This window comes from Podarcis erhardii, assembly GCF_964252035.2.
Source record: "Podarcis erhardii genome assembly, chromosome: W".
In the NCBI taxonomy this organism is placed as follows: domain Eukaryota; kingdom Metazoa; phylum Chordata; class Lepidosauria; order Squamata; family Lacertidae; genus Podarcis; species Podarcis erhardii.
Genome location: NC_138506.1, coordinates 8404900 through 8412517, shown reverse-complemented (window position 1 = coordinate 8412517; position 7618 = coordinate 8404900).

The window sequence follows — 7618 nt, the reverse complement described above, 5'->3', positions numbered from 1 at the left end:
AAGGACAGTAATTATGCGTCTAGGCAATTTACAAAGTCCAGAGCAATGGCCAAGAAAGTGGTTTGCTTCAATTGCAACAAGGAAGGGCACATTGCAAAGAACTGCAAAGCTCCTAAAACAAGGAATTCCCAAACCTTTCAGCCAAAAAGGGAGAGGAAAGGGAAATCTGAATGCACCTTGCTACTGCAAGAAAGGAATTTAGCTGTCCAGAATCGTGAAAATAAACGTAGTAAGTGGATTATTGATTCTGGGGCGAGCTCACATTTTTCATTTGAAAAGGACTATTTTAATGAGATAAATGATGATGAAGGATCTGAAATTGAGACTGCAGATGGCAACATTGTTAAAGCCAAAGGTGCAGGTTCCATGGACTTGAAATTCTATATAAACAATAAATCTACTAAAACTACAGTATCTAGAGTCTTGTATGTACCACAACTGAGCTGCAATTTACTCAGCGTGTCTACTTTGGACAGAAAAGGTTTCCAGATTACGTTTGGAAATGGAGAATGTAATGTGACTAAAAATGGTGAAGTGTTTGTTCAAGCCAAGCTAGTAAATGGTGTATATGAGATTGATCTTTCAGAGGAGCAGTCTGCAAAAGTGGCACGTTCCAGCCAGAAGGATGAGGCGGACCTGGACCTATGGCACAGAAGGCTTGGACACAGAGACACCAGCGTTATTCTGGATCTACAGAGAAAAGATCTTGTAAAAGGTCTGCAGGTAACACAAAGTAACAGAGTTCCAAGGAAGTGTATAAGCTGTTACAGATAGGTAGCCGTGTTGGTCTGCCATAGTCAAAACAAAATAAAAAAATTCCTTCCAGTAGCACCTTAAAGACCAACTAAGTTAGTTCTAGGTATGAGCTTTCGTGTGCATGCACACTTCTTCAGATACACTGAAACAGAAGTCACCAGACCCTTCTATATAGTGAGAAGGTGGGGAGGGGTATTACTCAGAAGGGTGGTGGGAATGGGTGATTGGCAGATAGACCCAAAAAAGAAAAAGACAGACAGACCCAAAAAAAGAAAATAACAGAACACCTCTAGTCATCACATACAGCTCTCAAGTTAAAACAGTACAACGCATCATCAGAGATCTACAACCTCTCCTGGACAATGACAGTTCTCTTTCTCAAGCCCTGGGAGGAAGACCTTTCATTGCCTACAGACAGCCTCCCAATCTTAAACAACTCCTAACCCACAATAACACTACAACCAGACTTAACACGGACACTGGCACCAGAGCCTGCAATAAACCCAGATGCCAACTTTGCTGCCACATACACCCGGACAACACCATTACTGGCCCCAACAACATCACACATACCATCTCGGGACTATTTAATTGCTCATCGTCTAACATTGTGTATGCCATCAAATGCCAACAGTGTCCTTCAGCTCTCTATATTGGACAAACAGGCCAAACCTTACGCCAAAGAATAAACGGACATAAATCTGACATCAGGAATCACAAGACAGAGAAACCAGTAGGAGAACATTTCAATCTCCCAGGACATTCTATACAAGATCTCAAAGTAGCTGTTCTATTACAAAGGAATTTCAGAAATAGACTGGAAAGAGAAGCTGCTGAATTGCAACTTATTACCAAACTTAAAACCATGGAGAGACCTGGTCTGAACAAAGACATTGGATTCTTATCTCATTATACATGACAAAGCCATTTTTCACCTTCTCACCCCTTGCTTTTTCCTGCAAGACCTATTGCAGTCGTTAAGAGTCGTCAACAGGCTCATCACAGCTATCTGCCAATCACCCATTCCCACCACCCTTCTGAGTAATACCCCTCCCCACCTTCTCACTATATAGAACGGTCTGGTGACTTCTGTTTCAGTGCATCTGAAGAAGTGTGCATGCACACGAAAGCTCATACCTAGAACTAACTTAGTTCGTCTTTAAGGTGCTACTGGAAGGATTTTTTTTATTTTGTTTTGTGTATAAGCTGTGTTACTGAAAACTTTCATTTCCACGTTGCACAAAACAGAGGAGCACCAGAGTGCTTGACATTGTGCACACTGACTTATGTGGACCTATGAATGTTCCCTCACTTGGAAAGAATAGGTACATACTAATATTTCTTGATGATTTTTCAAAGTATTGTGTTGCATATTTCATCAAAGAAAAGAGTGAGACAGTGAACATGTTCCAGGACTATGTTGCCATGGTCAAGAACAAGTTCCAAAGAGCTCCAGCCGTGTTGATGAGCGACAATGGAAGTGTGTACTGTTCACGTGAAATGCAGGCTCTCCTGGCCGAGGAGGGAATCGTACATGTAACCACAATTCCCTAAACACCACAGCAGAATGCCATAGCAGAGATAAAGTTTAGATCCATTATGGATATGACAAGATGCATGCTAAGAGATGCATCCCTGCCACAGAAGCTGTAGGGAGATGCGGCAAGCACAGCAGTTTATCTGCAGAACAGATTGCCAACGTAGGGGGCAGAGCGCACACCATTTGAACTGTGGCATGGGAAGGTTCCTAATTTGTCGCACATACGTGTGTTTGGGAGTCTGTGTTACTACCACGTCCCCAAAGAACACAGACACAAGCTTGACTCCAGGGCACAAGCAGGTATCCTTGAGGGGTACGCTTCTGGAGGCACGGGATACAGAATCATGGACTTACAAACTGGTAAGACAAGTGTTCACCATGCAATTTATTTTGATGAACATGGCAAAGCTGACTCTAAGAATAGTGTTGTGGATTTTTCTGAGGAGTCAGAAAGGACTCAAGATCTTGTATACTTCCCTTCTGAAACCCCGGAAAGTCCTTATCTGCCTTCCAGTGATATAACCCCCCCTACAGGTGACACACCAGAAGACGCAGAGGACCAGACCCCTGGCGGCACCAGAGACGAAGAGGAGGACTCGGATGGAGACATGTCAGCATTGGAGGAGGATGAGGAAGCTGATGCAGTTGCAGAACCAGAGGCCAGACGCTCATCCAGAACCAACAGAGGTGTCCCACCATTACGGCTGTCCTACTTTCCAGGGTCGGCGTTTCCACAGGAACCTTCCACATGGGAAGAGATACAGGAGATGCCAGCTGCTGAAGCCAGTCTCTGGAAGAAGGCCGCACAGGAGGAGATGGATGCACTGCATCAAAACAAGCAGGGGGAGCCCTGCTGATGCACATCAACTAGGCACTCCCCCAGGGTCACCGCTCAGGGGCATGCCTTGGGCCCTGGCCTCCCTAGGCTTCGGACGGGGCCACGCCCCCGGAGCCCTTTACCGGACTACCCTTCGCAACTGGGGGAGGTGATGGCGCTCCTCCCCCCATCCATCTACATAACAATACCCCGACCAATGCCTCACCGTCACACGAGCAAAAGCTCGCCGCCAATACCCTCAAACCTGCAACCAATCCCTAATCCCCGCAGAAATGTCAGCCAGCCAAACATCGTTCCCTTCATTGGAAAGATGTACGCCATCCCCGCGGTAGAGGGTCTCCTTCCTGAATCGAATGTTGGGGTGGTCAATGACCCGTCCCCCCAGCGACACCACTCTACGAGCCACTGAGCGTTTCAGTATTTTCCTGGACTTGTTAATAGCAATAGGACATTTGCAATCTCTCCATTTGCGCCTTTCTAACAGGGAAGACCAAATTACAGTGGTGCCCCGCAAGATGAACGCCTCGCAAGACAGAAAACCCGCTAGACGAAAGGGTTTTCCGTTTTGGAGGCGCTTCGCAAAACGAATTTCCCTATGGGCTTGCTTCGCAAGACGAAAATGTCTTGCGAGTTCCTGTGGGGTTTCCCCCCCTTTTCCCCCCTTTTCCTAAGCCCTAAGCCGCTTATCAGCTGATCTGCTGATAAGCCGCTTATCAGCTGATCCGCTAAAAGCCACGAAACCGCTAATAGCGCTAATCCGCTAAGCTGTCAATGGGCTTGCTTCGCAAGACGAAAAAACTGCTATACGAAGAGCCTCACGGAATGGATTAATTTCGTCTTGCGAGGCACCACTGTATGACTAGCTTTGGGTAAGTATTTTTCAATTCATCAAAATCATTGTAAATATTCCACATTATGTCCACGCCCTTCCTGTAAGCCAAATCGTTTCCCCCCAACTGGATGACAAGGGCATCCGGTGGACCATCTTTGGCGACTCTGGCCTTCACCGCCGGCAGAAATTCAGCCCAACGCATTCCACACCGAGAAATCCAGGAAAGTTCTATGTTCTCAGGCAATTCCAGCGCCCCTCCTTGAGCTTGATTAAGAGCATGAATTCTGGCCCAGTGCACAATACTATGGCCAATGATCCAGACACGCACAGCCCCACCACCTAAAAGAAAAAGCAGAACAAGGAGGGATCAGGGGGGTGTTGAATATCATCACAACGGATCACTGGACATACCCTTTAAAGGCATCTGATTTCCAACACCCCATATCCTTTATTCTTTCAGCCAGGAGGCCTAAGTGTACCGCTGTCGTGGCTGCCCCAATCCTAAATGAATGAGCCGCGAATTCCGCAGGGGGAAAGCCGCATGCAGCAATTGCCTTGCGCATAACGCGCGTAAACTGATGCCTTGTGAGGCGGGAGCCATCTTCATGTATGAAGAAGGGGCCGGGGGCTTTTGGTCTCAAATATAGGAATCGCCTTGTATCCATTACTGGGCAAGGCCCCTTCTTATGAGTTGCTATAAGGCGAATTAAGGCCCCTTTCCCTAACTGATCAGTTTTGGAGCTTCGGATATGGAGAACTAGGTCTGAGCAAGATAATGTCACATCCTTCAGTAAGATCCCCTGAGAAATAAGACTGGGCTGATCGTCGCACACCACCTCACCAATGCATAAGGCAGTGAAAAAGGCGACAGAGTACGCTGCCGAAAATAGGCGTGCTTCGTACTTAGAACGGCAAACTGCCCTTAGCTTTTTATGAATTTGACTCAGGATGTCGAAGGTGATGGGTCTCCTACCATCTGTGCTGGGAGGCTGGAGCCTGCGCCAGCCCTCCAGCACCTTCCGGACTAGGAAGTTGGCGCAAGGATCAACCGAATAGAGGGCCTTACAAAAGAAAGAAATAGCTGACGACTGAATATTAAGGGTCTTAGGTGCATGGCCCATACTCCGCAAATGCACTAAGTATTTCAGCACCTCTGCTTTTTTCGGGGGAGTGTCCTGAGTAAGAATGCCTAATTTATTATGGAATGCCATGAAATCTGCCCAGGCTTTCTTAAAGTATCTAAGCGTTGATGGGGCAACTGAAGCTAATACTCCCTTTAGGACTTCTCACTCCCAAGGCTCCAGAGGTGTTCCGGAAATGGTTGAGGCAATTGCTGAGCATCCAGCACCAATGAACGGAAGCGAGCCATCTGGAAGCGAGACAAAGCATCTGCAATATTGTTATTAACTCCAGCTACAAACTTAGCTGAGAAGTAAATATTTAATTTTAGGCACCAAAGGACAAATGATCTCAGTAGAGTTGCCAACCTCGGAGAACGCGAGGATTGCCTAGCGAGTACAGAAACCACGGCCTGGTTGTAGGTCCAGAAGCACACCCGGTGATCCTTGAACTCCTCTGCCCACAAATGCACCACCACCACTGTTGGTAAAAACTCCAGAAAGGTAAGGTCATGTGTAATAGGTTTGCCTGCCAGGAAGAAGGCCACGGTTGCGGGCACCACTGTCCCCTGAAATAAACCCCGAACCCAAGAGAACCCGCTGCGTCTGATTGAACTTGAAAGTCAGCCTGGAGTGACAGGTTGTCCTGCCATAATGAAATGCCGTTGTACATGTCCAGAAACTCCAGCCAAACCTCCAGATCAGCCTTAACTGCTTTCGATAATCGGACCCTGTGATGGGGAGAGCGTAAGCCATCTGATAATCTCACCAAACGCCCACAGAAGGGGTGGCCCGGAGCTATAACCCGGCAAGCGAAGTTAAGGTGACCTAAGAGTGACTGGATTTGTCTGAGGGTAACCTTCCTAAGGGGCAAAAGCTGTACAATGAACTCTTTAAGTGCAGTCAATTTTTCTCTGGGTAAGCATGATGTTTGGGCGGTAGTATCACGTTCAATGCCTAGGTATGTCATGCTTGTGATTGGGCCCTCTGTTTTGTCGTTTGCTAATGGCACGCCCAGCTCCTGCGCCAATGATGTAAACGCTTGGAGCAAGGCTGCGCAGTCGAGTGCATTACTAGCCACCAGAATAAAGTCATCCAAATAATGCCACACCCCCTCCAAACTTGTCCTAAAGAGGAGGGCCCAGTCCAGGAAGGTGCTAAAGGTCTCGAAGGCTGCGCAAGCCACCAAACAACCCATGGGCATAGCCTTATCAATGAAATGCGCCCCCTCAAAATTAAAACCCAGCCAACGAAAGTCCTCCGGATGAACTGGAAGGAGGCGAAAGGCCGACTCGATGTCACACTTTGCTAGCATAGCTCCCCTCCCGAATTTGCGAACAAGCTTTACCGCTTGATCAAAAGAGGCATACTTAACAGAGCATAGCTCTTGTGGAATTGAATCATTAACTGAAATCCCCTTAGGATAGGAAAGGTTGTGTATCATATGGTATTCACCAGGGCCTTCTTGGGAACAATACCTAGAGATGAAATATGTAAACCCTCAAAAGGAGGCACCATGAAGGGGCCAGCTACTCTACCAGTGGCAATTTCCTTGTGTATTTTCTTTCTAGCCACTTCTGGCATGTCTTTTTCTGATTTCTGATTAGGTGGGTTTCCAGAGTTGGGTGTGACTGAGACAGGGATTCTGAAGCCTAGGGAAAACCCCTCCCAAAGGTACCTAAGCAGCTTGCCTATTTGGGTATAAGTCAAGGAGGGCTTTTAATGGATGATGTTTAATTGGAGAGAAGGCCAGACTGAGGTTGGTGTCAATAACGGTTTCTGGCTGCGCCCTGGGAGGGACCGGGGGCACCACGGTTACCTTGGTGGAAGTGCCCCCTGCCACCCAGAAAGGGCTGCTTACCTTTGAAGCATGCTGAGGCCGGGTGGTTACCCAGACATTTCTCGCACTCATGCAAGTACTTACAAGTTGGCCGTAAGCATGTGCCTCATTTATATTCCCAGCATTGCCAACGCCTTTTTGGCTCGACCTTCCCAGATTTTTGAGGGTCCTTTGGCTTCTTTTGCACGTAAGGGCCAATGTGCTCCATCCAATAATTCTGATCCTGTAGATCCCATTGGGTAGTGGGCAGTAAGAAGCATTTCTGTGAAAATCTTCATCAGACGTTAAGGCCGCCTCCTCCCCCGCCAGGGCAAAGGCCCTCCTAATGTGAGCCATGTAGGCCACAAGATGCATACTGCGTTTGGGATAACACGCACAAACTACCGCCATGTAAACCTGAAACCTATCCAGCCAGTTGTCAAAGTTGCGTTCAGCCCGTGGCGTCCTATACTTATGCCTACCGTAAGCCCGCTTCTTTTCCCCCTTCCCTGACACTTTAGCTGGTGATAGAAGGGTGAATATGTCTATGTAGTCCCCATGAAGGATCTTTGCCCTTTTCCTTTTGGACAAGTGGTTACCCAAAATAAAATTGGTGGAAAGGTTAGTGGATGTTTTTATGTCCTCCACCAGCGCACCTCCCTTCCATTCCAGGGACCCACTGAATGTTTTACGGTGGGAATTAGCCCTCCTCTCG